Source organism: Cygnus olor, chromosome 2 (genome assembly GCF_009769625.2).
Source record: "Cygnus olor isolate bCygOlo1 chromosome 2, bCygOlo1.pri.v2, whole genome shotgun sequence".
Lineage (NCBI taxonomy): Eukaryota > Metazoa > Chordata > Aves > Anseriformes > Anatidae > Cygnus > Cygnus olor.
In genome coordinates this window covers 74,636,742-74,654,356 of record NC_049170.1, presented here as the reverse complement: position 1 = coordinate 74,654,356, position 17,615 = coordinate 74,636,742, and the positions used below count along the sequence as shown (strand labels likewise).

Genomic DNA, 17,615 nt, shown 5'->3' with positions numbered 1-17,615 from the left:
TTAAGGTACCTATAGAGAGTGATGAGGTCTCCCCTGAGCCTCCTCTTTTCCAGGCTAAACAACCCCAGCTCCCTCAGCCACTCCTCGTAAGACTTGTTCTCCAGACCCCACACCAGCCTCGTCGCCCTTCTCTGGACTCTCTCGAGCACCTCCATGTCCTTCTTGTAGCGAGGGGCCCAAAACTGAACACAGTACTCGAGGTGCGGCCTCACCAGAGCCGAGTACAGGGGGACCATCACTTCCCTAGACCTGCTGGCCACACTGTTTCTTACACAAGCCAGGATGCTGTTGGCCTTCTTGGCCACCAGAGCACACTGCTGGCTCATATTCAGCCAACTATCAACCAGTATTCCCAGGTCCTTCTCTGCCAGGCAGCTTTCCAACCACTCATCTCCCAGCCTGTAGCGCTGCTTGGGGTTGTTGCGCCCCAGGTGCAGGACCCGGCACTTGGCCTTGTTGAACTTCATACAGTTGACCTCAGCCCATCGGTCCAGCCTATCCAGATCCTCCTGCAGAGCCTTCCTACCCTTGAGCAGATCAACACACGCATCTAACTTGGTGTCATCTGCAAACTTACTGAGGGTGCACTCGATCCCCTCATCCAGGTCATCGATAAAGATATTAAAGAGGACTGGCCCCAGCACTGAGCCCTGGGGAACTCCACTAGTAACCGGCCTCCAACTGGATTTGACTCCATTCACCACAACTCTTTGGGCCCGGCCATCCAGCCAGTTTTTAACCCAACAAAGCGTACGCCAGTCCAAGCCACGAGCAGCCAGTTTCTTGAGGAGAATGTTGTGGGAAACGGTGTCAAAAGCCTTACTGAAGTCAAGGTAGATCACATCCACAGCCTTCCCCTCATCCACCAAGCGCGTCACTTTGTCATAGAAGGAGATCAGGTTCGTCAAGCAGGACCTACCTTTCATAAACCCATGCTGACTGGGCCTGATCACCTGGTTGCCCTTCAAGTGCTGCGTGACGACATTCAAGATAATCTGCTCCATGAGCTTCCCTGGCACTGATGTCAAACTAACAGGCCTATAGTTCCCTGGGTCTACCCTCCGACCCTTCTTGTAGATGGGCGTCACGTTTGCTAGCCGCCAGTCGACTGGGACCTCTCCTGATAGCCAGGACTGCCAATAAATGATGGAAAGCGGCTTGGCCGTCTCCTCCGCCAGTTCTCTCAGTACCCTCGGGTGGATCCCATCCGGCCCCATCGACTTGTGTACATCCAAGTGCTGTAGCAGGTCGCCAGCCATTTCCTCGTGGATAGTGAGGGCCACATCCTGTTCCCCATCCCCTTCCACCAGCTCAGGATACCGGGTATCCAGAGAACAACTGGTCTTGCCCCTAAAGACTGAGGCAAAGAAGGCATTGAGTACCTCAGCCTTTTCCTCATCTTTTGTAATTGTTTCCCCCCGCATCCAGTAAGGGATGGAGATTCTCCTTAGTCCTCCTTTTTGTGTTGATGTATTTATAAAAACTTTTTTTGTTATCTTTAACGGCAGTAGCCAGATTGAGCTCCAGATGAGCTTTGGCCTTTCTAATTTTGTCCCTGCACAGCCTCGCAACATCCTTATAGTCCTCGTGAGTGGCCCGCCCTCTTTTCCAAGGATTATAAACCCTCTTTTTTCTCCTAAGCTCGAGCCACAACTCTCTGTTCAGCCAGGCCGGTCTAGTTCCGCGCCGGCTCGTCTTTGGGCACGTGGGGACAGACCGCACCTGAGCCATTAAGATTTACTTCTTGAAGAGTGCCCAGCCTTCCTGGACTCCTCTGCCCTTCAGAACCTCCTCCCAAGGGACTCTGCCAACCAGTGTCCTGAACAGCTCAAAGTCAGCCCTCCGGAAGTCCAAGACAGCGGTTTTACTGGTCCCCTTCCTGACTTCGCCGAGAATAGAGAACTGAACCATTTCATGGTCACTCTGCCCAAGACAGCTCTCGACCACCACATCTCCCACCAGTCCTTCTCTGTTTGTGAACAGAAGGTCTAGCGGGGTACCTCCCCTGGTAGGCTCTCTAACCAGCTGCGTCAGGAAGCTATCTTCCACGCTCTCCAGAAACCTCCTAGACTGCTTTCTCTGGGCTGTGTTGTGCTTCCAGGATATGTCTGGGAAGTTGAAGTCCCCCACAAGAACAAGCGCTGACGATTTTGCAACTTCTGCCAGCTGCCTGTAGAATTCCTCATCTATCTCCTCATCCTGGTTTGGCGGTCTATAACAGACCCCCCACCAGGATGCTTGCCTTGTTGGCCTTCCCGCTGATCCTAACCCACAGAGACTCAACCTTATCATTCCCAGCCTCAAGTTCCTCAACATCAAAACACTCTCTAATACAGAGAGCCACACCACCACCCCTTCTGTGCTGTCTGTCCCTTCTAAAGAGCCTATAGCCAGGCATTGCAGCACTCCAGTCATGAGAGTGGTCCCACCACGTTTCCGTGATGGCGACCAAGTCATAGCCTTCCTGCTGCACGATGGCTTCCAGCTCCTCTTGTTTGTTACCCATGCTGCGTGCATTAGTGTAGATGCACTTCAGTTGGGCCATTGCCTTCTTCCCCGGCTTTGCCATTGTTCCCCCTGGTACAGCTCCAACAAGCCTAATTTCAGCCCCATCCCCCTTCTTTCCTAGTTTAAAGCCCTCTCAATGAGCCATGCCAGCTCCTGGGCTAGGATCCGTTTTCCCCTTAGAGATAGGGACCCGTCTGCGGTCACCAGGCCGGGTGCCGAGTAAAGCGCCCCATGGTCAAAAAACCCAAAATTTCTGTGTTGGCACCAGCCTCTGAGCCACGTGTTAATCAGGTGGGCTTTCCGTGTCCTCTCGGTACCCCTCCCTGCCACTGCAGGGATGGACGAAAACACCACCTGTATTCCCGCTCCATCCACTAAACGTCCCAGTCCCCTAAAGTCCCGTTTGATAGCCTTCAGGCTTCTCTCTTCAATATCATCACTGCCAGCCTGGACTATCAAAAGAGGGTAGTAGTCAGAGGGGCGAACCAGGTTGGGAAGCTTTCTGGCAACATCCCTGACCCTGGCCCCAGGGAGGCAGCAGACTTCCCTATGGTAAGGGTCAGGCTGACAAATAGGGCCCTCTGTTCCCCTGAGAAGGGAGTCACCTACAATGATCACCCTTCTGTCTTTCTTGGTGGAGGCAGTCTTGAGGCGTGGAGTCGGCTTCCTCGCCCTAGGCATCCTCCTGGGTAGACTTTCTACCTGGTCCTCACCCACCGGTCTCTCAAGCTCCAGGGCCTCAAATCTGTTATGTAAGGGCACCTGGGAAGGAGGGGCTGGTGGGGGGGGTGCGTTGCCTGCGAGGTCGAGCAGGGACCTGTCTCCATTCCTCCTCAACTCCTAGGTCACCTTCCTCTGCCCGACAGCGACAGGTCAGGGGGTCCACCCCCATTTGGGGTGTCTCACCCCGGTACCTCTCCTTCAGGCCTTGCAGGGAGTCGCTCCACCAGTCTATCTCCCGCTCACACTCCCTGATAGCCCTCAACCTATCCACCTCCTCTTTGAGTTCTGCCACCAGGCGGACCAGGTCATTCACGTGCTCGCACCTCACACACACCATGCCTCTGCCTCCCTCAGATGGCAGCAACAGGCTCAGACACTCCCTGCACCCAGAGACCTGAACTGCCGCATTGTTGAGCAGGCGGTCAGTCTGGGTGGTTACAGACTTTCTAGAGAGAGCGCTCTGCCTGGTGTAGACCATTGCAGCTTAGCTAGCGGTCGACAGCCGTTAAAGGTGTTGTTCTTATGGGCGGGGGGAACGTTCTGCGCTCTCTGCCCTCCCTGCGCGAACTGCCGCGCCACGCCCTTCTGACGCGCCATGCCCTGTTCGCCGCGCTCCTGGTCGCTCGCGCTCCCTAGGGGCTGCTTTTGAACGGCCGGGGAGGGGGCGCTGCTGGCTCTGCCTACGCCTCGTCAGCCTCTCTCGTGAGGGCTGCCGGGTCCTGGCGGCTCCCTCGAGCGGCCTCGATGTCGGAAAAAAAGCCCTGCCTGTCACTTATTTCACTTATCTTTTCCACAAACACATGGGTGAAATGAGAGGGACGGAGGCTTCCTGTAGTTTTGGTGCATACAGAGGTTTTGTTTGGAGTCTTGTGAATCAGAAAAATGGACACAGGATTTGGATCCCACTGTCAGGAGGATGTTTAGATATATGATTTGTGTTCCTATCTGAGGAGTTACAAAAATCAGGATTTTGAGATGATTTACCACAGCTGGCAGGTGAATGTTCAATGAATTACGGAATAAAATATAAATCCTTTCTCCTACTGATGAGCAATTACATGACAGGTACTGTCAAAGCAGAGCAAATGTATTTTTTGCCTTTAAAGGCTGATTTTGTAGACCCATCCGTTTCTAAAGACATTTTGTGACAAAGTTTCAATGATTATGTTACGGATGAAATTTAAATGTTACCTGTGGTCTTCCAAAGATCCTTAGAACTATACTTTGTCTTCACTATCTTTAATTCTCAGAGATAGCTGCTTGTTTGTTTGCTTGATTTTAATAACTCAAAATACATTTTTGTCCAGAATTTCGTTGATCTCAATTATTTGGTTTTCTTAACTTACTTAATTCTCATTCAAATTATATAATTGTCAAGTAAGCAAAAGGCTTAACTAGTTCCATTCCTGTCTTTTTAAGATGTTCCTTTTTCAGTTCTGTGCTATTCACCAGGAACACAGGTAAATAAACAACTGTAAAAACATATCAATAGAGCCTATTTCCATAAAACTTCCTGAGAAGCCTTACCAAGTGCAAACACACTTGTTCCACATTTGCTGAGTTCAATCACACAGTCCTAAAGGTTACTTGCTGTGTTACACAATTTCTATACTAGATATTTAAACAAAATTTATTCTCTGGATCCCTCAGTTGGCAAAAGTAACTGTAAAATACTTAGATCATGAAAACTGGAGTGGTAACTCCTGTAACTTGCCCTGGGGTTTTTACTGCTGTGAAAGAAAGAAGGATCTAGATTAAGTTTCTATGCATTTTAGAAGGATCTAGACTAACTAAGTTTCTATGCATTTTAAAATCATCTAAAAATCCACAATTGTTATCAAATGGTTGTTGTAAACATAACAAATCACACTGAGATGGCATCAGCTGTCTGTATGGGATTTTGTGCATGTATGTGAACTTGGTGCCTCTGTGCTGGCCAGAGGCCTTGAGAATTTGATTTGTTTTGACTCATTTATGGATTTAAACTTTAAAATGTTGTCTAAAAATTTAACTGGAAACCAATGGAAAATCAATATAAGTAACAGTGCACAAGTTTTATGTGCTTTCTAAAAGGAACTCAACTTACCAAGCTGGTTTATTATTCTTCAGCTCTGATTTCCAGCTGGGTTGTCTTATGTAGTTTTTAATAGTATGTATCAATAGCCTGCAGTGACAAAGGCATGGATGGCTGTTCCTGGTCCCCGGTACTGTAATAGTATCTGTAAATAATGATTTGTAAGAACAAAGAAGAAGAAAAAGCTTTTGCAAAACTTTCATTTTTACTTCATTTTGTAAAGTGTTTTCACACGTGAATTTGGGGCAAATCAATAATCAGTTCAACTCTCCAAGCCAAAATCATGTTGTTAAAGGCAGGAATTCATCCATCCTGAACTGAGTCCTGTTGTTAATGGATGACAGACACCAGACCAAAATGAGCCTTCTCACACTCACAAAACTAAACTGCTTTCTATTTCCCCTATGATAATATGTTGGGCCATGAAGCAACATGCACTACTGCATTTTAGAAGTCTCACTGGCTGCTGTAAGACTATGTACAATGAACTGACATTGACTGGTTATGTACAGGGAAGACAGGCTTTTGACATATTTTATCATATTAGAAAATATCTTCTGCTGCCTCCTTTATCATGAAGGACAGGGAACTACAAAGATTAACAGCCTGAATTGGAATACAGAGATTTTTTTTTGAGCTCTCAAGGCAGAAAGTTATATAAACCAGCTGGAGTTATCACCAGTGTACATGCAATTATAAATGAATCTATATCTTCTGCATCAGAAATGAGAGTGTATGAAGAACAAAGAATATTTTATCTGCTGCACCACAGCAGAGACTTAAAAGTGATAATAGAACTGTTGTGGATATGTTATAACACTATATTCGTATACATATTTCTACTTTTTCCCCTCTTCTTTAACAAGAACAGTTTTATTCCCTACCTCAGAAATTAATGAATCCCTGAGAAAGCTGTTTCTCAGTGAAAAACAAGCTCAAGCATATGCCAGAATGAGTTTCTAAGAGAGTAATGACTCAGAGACCTTAAAAGCATACAAGAGAAACCAGTTTATAAAACAAAAAACAAAACAACAGACAAAATCATCACTTAATTACATGTATCACCTTCCCTTTTGGCTCTATGTCCTCAGGATGACTTAGTTTCCTCTACTCTCTGAAACAAGACAGTGGGTAATGCAGCCTCATCTCAGGCCAGCTGTCTTCATTAACTCTCAAAGGAATCTGGAGCGAGTTGGCAACTGGCTTAGTTATCACAGTTCAGCGTTTAAAGTTAAGCGGAATAAGTCTAGGTTTCTGGGGCTATTTTTGAAGTTTCAGTTAGGAGGTAAAATGCACCACCCAAAAGAAATGCCCAAATGTCTTCATCTCTTAAAATTCTCTATCTAGCTCCCTCAGCAGCATAACAGAAATAAATCCATTATTTTGCCTCTCAATTCTGTTTGAATTATTTTGTATTTCCTATGAGTCCATACTGCCCAATACCATACGTGTTGATCTGCCAGACTTGGTTCTACAGCAGTATCCATGAAAAGCATTTTTCTGATAGTTGTTCAATATCACAAATCTCTCTGAGACTGCTTCCAATTTCAAGCTGAGAAAATAATACCTCCCTACCTAAGAGGAAGAAGAAAAATGTATCAATTTTTAGGTAACAAAACTTTTGATGTGAGTGAGGATATAAAAAAGCATAAACACGGGGATAACTGTGCTAGTCCTCAGTCCTAGTATACTTTTTAAAACAATTTTTCTTTATTTTTTCTGGACCAGCAATCCCTATATTTCACTGTGAATTATAAATTCAATTCTGCAAACACAGAATTAAATTGAACTGAAAACAAGCCTTGCCCAATTTCAGAGGAATGTTATGGCTGTTTGAATTATCTGTTAGGAGTTGTCTAATTGCAAATGTAATTTTTCTCTGTTCTTACCACCTGCTCCCATAATTCATATAAACAAGCTCTGCTTTTTTAAAGAACTTCCAGATAAATTTTTTTAGACAAAAAAGCAAAAAATTCCATTTTAAAGCCACAGTAATGCTGCTATTTTTAAAAGTACATTTTCCCACAACATACACAGACTATACATCTCTGGGAATGAAAGCAAAATGTACATATGTATATACACACACAAAAGACACATACTACTTGCTTTGATGAATCAAGAAAAGAGTATTACACAAACCTTATGGAGTTAATTTGGGCTGGTATAAATCAGTATATAGCTATACCAAAATACATTGTTCTAAAACAAATTTCACAATCTCAGATTTCATCCTACTGCCAAAAATCTTAAACACCTTTGAAAAAAAAAATTATATATGTATATTATCCTGAAGAAAGATACAAGGCCACAACTACAAAATGTTCTTGTTACACTGCAGTTTCTCTGAGAAGGAGCACTTCAGCTTTTATTATTTCTACAAGAATGAAAAAGAGGGTATGACCCTGCTTACGGTTTGCATTTCGATTCTCTAAGCTCTTTAATTAGACAATCTGGTCTTCTTTAAGTGTTATCTGAGTCATGTTTGTGTCGCTTAAATGCTTAAATCTTTAATAGAAAAATGTTACCAATAGACAAACAGATAGCAAAATCATGCCTCTGCATTACTGTCATCTCCTTCAACATGCTTTCAATATGGTTTATGAATTTAGATGTGAAGGCCAATGGAGTCATAGAATATACAGTGAAAATGTCTCAAATTTCAAAAACCATTCAGCAGCAGGTCCTCATCTTGGGAAGCAGGTCCCACAGTATTGGGAAGGAAAAAAAAAATTAATGCCTATGTGCAAGGTAAACAGTTCTTTCAACTGTGCTGAATGATTAGTTGTTAAATATGGATTTTTTTCCTGTGTATTTTAGATATAAAGCCATTTATTTGGTTATAAGAGGGGAAGGAGAAGGAAGGGGACACTCAGAATAAACTACAATAATACACTCTGTTTGTGAGTCTGAGAAAAAGGGGGATGGATGTTTAATATTTTCCCTTTCTTATCACAAAATTTTCCTTTGTTGATAGGATTTATTCACTGGAAAATAATCAACCTCTGACAAAATTGGTCAGTCCCTTATCTTTGGTATCTTAATCACTCAAGCTTTCATGGTACTCTTTTCACGTATCTTTCTTTATCTTCATATTTATTTCAGTCTTCCTTCTCCATTCTCATTATATTACTGTAGTATATTATTGTTATATACTATATTATATATTATCTTAACATTGTACTCTTATCTATAAAAGTGATAAGCGTAAAATACTGTACCTCATTTCTTCTATACCTCTTCTTTAGGTGACTTGGTCTAGTTTCTGTGCCAACTCCCACAACAATATTCACATCCTATACACCAATTATTTCCTCTTCCTCAATCTCATACCTATACTCTCTTTCTTTGACTGTCATGCTACAGTTTATTATATCAGTTCTATGCTGCCAAAAGACATAGTCCTTTTTTGGTTTATGTTCAATACCAATAGAAATTTACTAAGAAACTGCCATACACTTTCCAAGAGGTATTGTCTCAATTTTCATCATCCAGCCTTGTACTTGAAAACTTGCTGACATGACATGTAGTATTTATGGACAAGTATATTTATAGTGGTTTTAATTATTATTATTTGCAGACAAAGTGAGTATGAGTGTTGGCACAACTTTAGATGGATCTGATCGTCACTATGAATATTAAGAAGAAATTCCACAATTAAGCTGTTATAAAACTAAACAGACAGTTCAGTAAATATCAAAAACTTTTTGCTTTTTAAAAACTTTTAGCAAAACTAACTCCAGCAATCTTCAGAAGGTGCCATGTTCTGTGGAATTAGAGCTCAATCACCATAGTGAGTTCTTTCAGACATAAAAGGAATATTCGGGCAAAAGGATTTATAAAAATGTCCAGAGGTGCAGAAACATCTATTACAGCAATGACTCTTTTTTTTTTTTTTTTAAATTAGAGGAAGCGATCACATTTAGAATTGTGGGTTCTGTTCTTGCACATGCATATGAATTACGTTCATTTAAAGAATGGTTTGACAGGATTTATTTTATTTTAACTCCATACCTGCATTAATATTCAGAACATTAGAACTGCATCAATTTTTAAGGAGTTATGACTTTTCATTGGTTTCTGAGGTTCATTTCCTTTTTTATTTTGCTAACTGAAAAAGAATGGTTCTATTTTGGGTGCTGTTAATTAAATCAGTTCTTATGAACCGTAGTAATCATGTCAAAAATGCAATACTACTTCCAAACATCGCAATTCATGTGTGCCTCAACAGGTAGGCATTGAGAACTGTGCTTTCAGAAAATATTGCCATTTCAGGTCCCTAACCTCTTATAGGCTGCTTCTAAATCCCATCTTGAATTTCTGTTTCTGATTTCAGTGACAGCAGGTCTTAAATAAAGCACCATGTGCTGTAACTTTTTAACACTGCATTGTCATAAGGCAGGATTGTAAATACTAATTTCATTCAGGAAATTCCATCAATGTACCTACCAGTTTGTAACGTCATGCGTACATTTATTAGCCCCCTTCTTCCCCATTTAGATTTATTATATGCATATTGTAGATGCAGTAGCAGTCTTATGAGAGTAAAACCTTCTTACCCACAGTATAAATAGATTCTATCCTGTCTGTGTTTCTTTTGGTTTGTTGGTTGGTTGCATCAGGAGGGGGGTATTTGTTTTGATCTTAAGTAGTGCTTTCCTGAGAAGCAAACTGAAGAAGTTGGCTAGATAACATGTCCAGTAGGAGATTCTGTATACATCCCTATGTCAAACTGTTGGTCAGTGTCAAATCTCCATGAGGTGACTGATGTGGCTTATGAACTCAACACAAATAATGCAGTTGCATGCACAAAATAATTTTCTGGAACCTTTTGTTGTATTTTAAATAGTTCCTCTTACTCCTGGAATGTTAAGACTTAAAAGTAACGATAAATATGTTTCTTTACTTGTGGCCACTAATCACTATGAAATCTTTATTTGGAAATTACAATGCTTAACACTTGTGCTCAGAATTCATATGTTTCTAGCACATAGCAAGCTGATTGCTCTCATTCAACAAGACACTAGGTGGAAACATGATTATATTCTTAGCTAAAGCATAGTTATAAAATATCAGAAGGGGTCAATTCTCTGCCACGTATCATTGCCATATAAACAGTATTAGAGATGTTAACTGTCTGCTGACACCATGAAATAAGCATCATAAAATAAACAAAACCCAGAAATCTTGGAATCTTTGGGTTTAGAGGAGTCATCTTGTGGTTTGCTTTCTCTGTCCCTCAGCAGCTTGGAAAAGTCTTCTGAAGATCTTAATGTAGTTTTCACAAAACAATAGAACAGTTAATGTTGGAAAGAATCTCCGGAGGTCACCTGGAGCAACCCCCCCCATTCAGAGGGGACTGCCTGTGTTCCAGTTTGCACCCAGTGCCTCTTTTCCTGGCACTGGGCACCAATGAAAAGAGCCCGGCTCCGTCTTTTTTGCACCCTCCCTTCAGGGATATACACACATTCATGAGATCGCTCCTGAGCCTTATCTTCTCCAGGCTGAATTAGTTTTATTGCCAAACTAAGCAACTGAAGAAAGCAATACGGATTTGGAGTTTTCCTACCATGATTAATATATGCTTTACCATTAGCATATTTGGGAATTACAGACAAATTAAACCAACACATTTTTAACTGTTTTTCTACCTTCATTCTTCATACCAACTGTGTCTTTAATTTAACTGCCAGACAAGAATCAGGGCAATCCAAAGATGATCTCCCATTCTTCAAGACATTCTTCTTAGTTTTACAAAGTAATGTCCTATCTTCTCCCTGTGTAAGAGTTTGGGAACTATAACCAAAGTAAATAATATGTTAGTATTTCTCTCCCATATTTCACCGATCTGTTTGAATAGCTTTTGGAGATATCTTGCAGCTGATAAAGCTTACCTTTGGGTTTGTTCTAACTTAAAATAGGGATTTACCACTTAAAGGAAAGACTGAAGAATGATTTTTTATTATTTTTTTAATTATTATTTTTTCGCCTCCTTTGACCCCTTACTTCTATTAGTGTTTCTCAAACATAGCAATAAGGACATCATAATATCATACAAGGGTATAAGGTTCCAAGAGAATGTATTATCCTTCATCTAATAAAGATCTATGAGAGGTGATAGTTCCAAGTAAACTTCCATATTTCAAAAAATTGACATTTAAGCAAGAACTGTAGTTATACGAAAAAGTAGAAGATGAAAATTCTGCTATTTGCCCTGTGTAGATGGAGGCCTGTAACCACAAAGAAAGTTTTCATTCAGTTCTGCTCAACATTTAAGCCAGTCATTATTCATTTTATTATTAGCACTTTAGATTATGATAATTAACTGTTTACTTAACTAATATTCCCAGGGTCATGTACTTAAGCTGAAGAATGTAGCACTCAACTATTCTTGATAGAAGAGGAAGGATTCATTCACCTCTGCTAGAACAAATAAGGTTTCTAAGTGAAAGATACTGAGAACACTAGCATCTTAGAGGTGTGTAGATCTACAGCCCCATAACAGAAGGTCTAATTCCATTTAACAGCTAACCTTCAGTCTGTGGTTATAGATTTGACTGCTGAGATGCACTGTTGCTTCAAGGATTAATCAGCCTTGTCCCAGCAATAGCCTGGTCAACTCCACTTGAAATGGTGCTGAATAATGAAGAAAATCACAGCAAGGCATTCAGCAAAACTGGAAAGTGAAAAATGTAAAACCTACATGGCTTACAGAATGCTTATCTAAACAAAAAAATTACACTTTTACTGGTGCATTAAGACATGAATTTAAAAAGGGAAGAATTTGTGTTACAAAGTACATTTACTGCTTGTTCTATTTTTCATCAACTCACGTGATTTATTCCAAAGATAGAGCTTGGCATTGATTTTGAACTGAGTGTAAAAAGAAAAGAGGAAAGAAAACTTCCCCATACTGTCACAGTTCTGAAAAAATCATTCTCATCTTAAATTGATAGGAGTGCTTCTTGACATCAACCTTAATTAATTCAAGAAATAAAACCTGAAAAGTTTCCTACGCCTCCTTTAGATCACTGGCTTTGGAGTTTATTTTTAGCAAGTTATTATAGATAAATTGCATTTTATAAACATGAACTTGTTTTGAAAAAAAAATATATAAATTTATACCGTCAAAAGGCAACATTTATGACCATATGAGAACATTGGTTTCCAATAAAAAATGGAATTGGCAGTCTTCCACAACAATTTGGATGCAGCAAATACTTTTCCAAATAAAGTAAAAACAGATAACTGGCATGCTGTGGGTGGGTGAGGGAGGGACACACTCCCACAATATCTCAAATTGATCCAGCTGGGAGTTAGTAAACAGATAAATGTGCCAAAGTTATCTAAACAGCTGTGGAACAGGAATTTAGCTGCACAGCAAATGGTTTCCTCAAGACATTGTGGGAGTCATGGATGAGACAAAGTATACTGGCAGCAGACCCATGCTGAGCACTGAGACTCACACCAGCTGCCCTGGGAAATGACTCCCTGCAACCATGTCCTTTTGTAAACCAGCGAAACAAAAAAGACTGTGCAATCATCGAGTGGGATGAAACATTGCATACATCACCACATATGAGATGAATAATCATCTTAATGCAACTGGCCTACCTTTCAGGAGAAAAGTAAATTTCATGTTGCATAGAAATAGTCTTCTGAATTTCATTCTTCCCCAAACTTGGGTGTGTTTGGGTGGGACAGAAGGGAGGCTGTTTATTATTAAACACATCGTAATCTTTGCTGATCATTTGAGGATCCACTTCTCACAGAAAGTTGGGATTAAAATGGTGGTGATTTTAAGCATGCTAAAATATTGTATGTTATGAGCAGAGTGGTATACATACTCCTCTTTTTTTTCTGATAACAACTAAGATTTAACTTTCTAGCATGAGCAAGTTAGTAAAATTTCACAGACCTTGAACTGGTCCATTTCCAATGTATTTTCAGACTTATCCCCACTTTACAGCCTTTGTCAAATCAAATCTTTCAGCAGGTTGACTGATTTATTTATTATCTTATTTTCACATAACGGACATACTTTGTTTTCATGAGATATGAAGCAGCATTGGTGAGGCTGCAGTGGAGTACAGTGGTGGAGTGGTGGAATACAGTGTCCAGGTCTGGGTCCCCCAGTACAAGAGAGACATGGACATATTGGAATGAGTCCAAAAGAGCGCTACCATCAAGAGATTGGAGCATCTCTCCTATGAAGAAAGACTGAGGGACCTGGGACTGTTCAGTGTGGAGAAGAGGAGGCTCAGGGGCGATCTCATCAATGAGTGTAAATCCCTGAAGGGAGGGTGCAAAGAAGATGGAGCCAGTCTCTTTTCAGTGGTGCCTGATGCCAGGACAAGAGGCACTGGGTGCAAACTGGAACACAGGCAGTTCACTCTGAACTTCAGGAAATCCTTTTTACTGTGAGGGTGATGGAGCACTGGCACAGGTTGCCCTGAGAAGCTGTGGACTCTTCCTCAATGGAGAACTTCAAAGGCCATCTGGACATGGTCCTTTGCAGCCTGCTGTAGGCATCCCTGCTTGAGTGGCGGGATCGGAATAGATGACCTCCAGAGGTCCCTTCCAGCCTTAACTGTTCTATGATACTATGAGTCTGTGATATGGCATTTTTATTAGTTTAATTCATATCACATATTTAAAATACGTGGCTTGATTTTCTCCCCATCTTTGATTTCCATTTTTTTACATTGAATTTAGACAATATGCAACTTGCATTAGACAATATGCAACAATATAAAGCCACTTAAAGATTGCTAAAAGCACTAAAAGGAAGTGCATATGAAAAATGTATGAAGTATAAATCCTAAAACTATTCTATTTTCTAATCTCCTTTAGAGGAAATTTTGTCCTTTACAACAATATTCATGAGGCACCTAGAGACAACTAATCATAACACCTGTTTTAATGCCATTAAAAAACACCAAAGAAAATCTCAATTTTGAGAATATTTCAGTGCAGCATGTGTTATCTCTGGACTTCAATCATCATTTTGTTGTGAAGACAGATGTTGCCTGGAAAGATGTATTTAGAACTAGAAAAGTGCAAGAAAGAAACCTGGTTCTTCCCTATTCTCTCAGGACACAACAACTACAGGATAAAGGGAAGGGCTGCGTCACTGCCTCACTCCTTTCTCTTCCATCTACCAGCCAGCAATGCTGGGGCATCACTCAAAAGGCACTGTAATAGACAACATGAAAGTGGAGGTAGCAGCTGGCAGATCGCGTCTTGGAAGATGGACAAATCCAGAGTCAGCCAGATGGGGAAAAACAGAACCAGTGATTCCTCACTGCTTTGAGTTCAGCACTAGGCTGGACTAGCAGTGGTCCAGCCAATTAACTGTGCAGTCACACTGACTACCAACAGTATAAATCATCTTCTTGATTCCCTCTGTTTTGATTATTTTTTTTATCCCCATCCTAAATCATCCAAAATCAGAATTAGCATGCTGAGGTTACTCTTTGTGGAAATTTTCTTAGGGCACCAGTCTTCAATAGCATCTCTCTGGTGCACAAAACTGCCAGCTTGAAATTCCTAAGGTTTTTGTCTGTATGATTGTATGATGTTTCATAGAAATCTGTAGTTTCAACAATTACAGAGATGACAGCCTGAAGCCAAGCAAGGCTTTCCCTCATGCCTCAAACTTCAAGCTGAACATTTCATTCATGCAGACATAACTTGCTCTGAAAACTACTGTTCTGGTGCCACAAACAAAACCACATTTAATATTGTTTTATAGATAATTTAGCAGGAAAGAGTTTATGGCACACATTCATTCTGAATTATTATTATTATTATTTTTTGCCAGAATAATATTCATTCTGAATTATTATTATTATTATTTTTTGCCAGAATAATGATGAATCTAGTTAGCTAGCTACCTTTGTGCTGTACTTTATAACTGAGCAAAAGGATACTCCATATCCTTATTCATATAAAGGCCTTGATCAAGCTAAGTTTCAGGTGCCACCTTTTATTTTTAACATTGCTGCCCAGGCCAGTTTTGTATTTTCCTGTCTTATTAAGGATAATGTAATAAAATGCTACTTTTGTACCTCACATTTTGCACCTCGTCTGAAGGCCACAATACACCAGATGACACCTTTAGTTGCAGTAAACTTCTGCAACATTTAGTGATGTATTTACATTAATTTACATCTACAGTAAATGATACAATTTACTAAGAATAACTAAACTGCCATTTAGGTAAGGAAGAGGCATTTAGCATTAGGATTTGCATAGTTCTGCCTGTAAAATCACTTCTGAAGGCAGAACTGTGCAAATAACTGGTTGTATTGAGCTGGCTGCTGCACTAAGAAACACTGAAAAAAAAAAAAAAAAAAAACAGCATTGAGGGCAAACACATAAATAAAAAAAATCTGTTTCCTTACAAAAAAGACATCCTCCCTATTCCATCAAAACATAATTCTCAGTCAGAGTAAACATTCTGTACCAGAGCTAATGAATTGAAGGTTTTTGTTTGGGTTGGAGGCTTTGTTTTGAAACAGCAAGCTGAAACATCAAAATGAAGCACTCCAGGTTTTGCCCCCAACATACGCACCTCCTGATCTGTGTCTTCCTCCCCCACTCCTCATCACACACTGATCAATGGAGCTGGCCAGAATTCACTCTGTGCATGTGTGCACTTTGTTCCAGACCAAATTCTCAGGCTGCAAAGGTAAGTGAAACGAATCAAGGTCAAACAATACAAAGGGAAAAACAAAAGAGACTTTTCTTCCCCAATATGCCCATTTGTTATTACCCTATTGTTTTGTAGCTGTGACATTAAAGCCATTACTGCTTTGAATCCTTAAAGGTTATGGTCCTTTCCTTCCCTTTTCTTTTTCCTTCCCTTTCCTTTTTCCTTCTCTTCCCTTTCCTTTCCAGTGTTCTCTATTTCAAGCCTTCTGAGCGCACAACATATTTATTTTCTCCATTTAGGTTAACCAAATAAGTCTTCAGTCATCTTTCCTTTTCTTCACTACTGAAAATTGCAATGAGACCTTATTGCTTTGTGAATCTTTTCCATAAATCACTGAAAAAAGAATTTCACATTTTTGAGGACATTTATAGGTTCTTTGCAAGTTAAATTTCTAAATTTCGAGCAAAACCAAAATAACTTATTTTGCTTTGCTATGAACTTTTCTACCTCATCAGCTTTTCACAAAGTGCATCTGATAAAAGGATCAAATTATTTCAGGAGGAAAAATGAATAAATAAAGACATTAAAATAAATTTACATGTTAACCCATTAGAAACTCACCCAGAGAGAAGTGAAGGAATTCTGAGAATGACAAAAGTAGAAAGTCCACATAGTTGACTTCTGTCTGATATACAACTTGTCTATGTTCAAAATTGTCACTGACTTACTTGATACCCAATACTATCATCTAATGTTACTTATGCTTGCCATCCTGTATCTCCAGCTAAAGGTGTTTTAGCATTGTCACATAGCACAGTACTCTGTTTGACATATCAAGTGAAAATTGCAGTCAGCATTTTTTCAGAACTAGAGGACCTACACATGTATTTTCTCCCTATCATGGTATGAAAGCAGTCCAAAAAGGCCCCCAGATCCAAAACTTTAAAAGATTCCATGTTTTCTACAGAAGTTGTTTTGAAAAACAATGGTATTTTCTGATTTAGAGAATGGATGTAGTGAGTTTCACAAAGAATTGTAGGTGAATACTTCTGTTATTCATTCAATGCCCCTTTGTAAAACATCTGAACCACAGGGGAAAACAATACAGAAGCAAAGTAAAACAAAACCCACAGCTCACATTAGCCAAACTATATACTCATTCCTCATGCAAATATTTTAAAGACATATGACATTTTCTCTTTGCAACTGATAATTGAGAAATCTAATTTCATCCCCTCCCATTGTGTCAGGATTTGAAACAATCAATTTGATCAAATCAATCTGATCTGATCCTCAGATTTCAATGGATAGACAGGGTCCTTAGCTTAGCCCCTCTAAGAATGAGACGGCTGAAATACATGGCTAGTTAGACTCTGAGAGCACACTTTAATATTGACCTGATCACCTGGACCATTCTTCTGTTCAGAGTAATTTTTTCCTTCTTCAGGTCATCAAAAAACCCTTCTGTAGGCTAAATTTTGCTTAACCTCCAAATTGGCTGGAAAATAGTCTCTCACAGCCTTATTTTCAACAGATGACACCATTGCACAAATAATCCTTTTCTCAGGTTGCTCAGTAACTTCAAAATTAGGAACCAGCAGGATACCGGGCCCAGGCTCTGTCTTCTCTTTGTGAACTGACTAATGACACTGG

The 17,615-nt window shown here is 40.4% G+C and overlaps 1 long non-coding RNA gene across 1 annotated transcript in view; it reads right to left on the bottom strand.

The window, feature by feature from the left end:
* LOC121065791 overlaps positions 1–15,994 on the bottom strand; it is a 47,749-nt gene extending 31,755 nt beyond the window's left edge. Inside the window, exons 1-2 of the long non-coding RNA XR_005817311.1 lie at positions 15,882–15,994; positions 5,318–5,450 (exon numbers count right to left, since the gene is read on the bottom strand). This is a non-coding gene — a long non-coding RNA (uncharacterized LOC121065791). The remainder of the gene's footprint in view (positions 1–5,317; positions 5,451–15,881) is intronic.
* Positions 15,995–17,615: the final 1,621 nt, after the last annotated feature.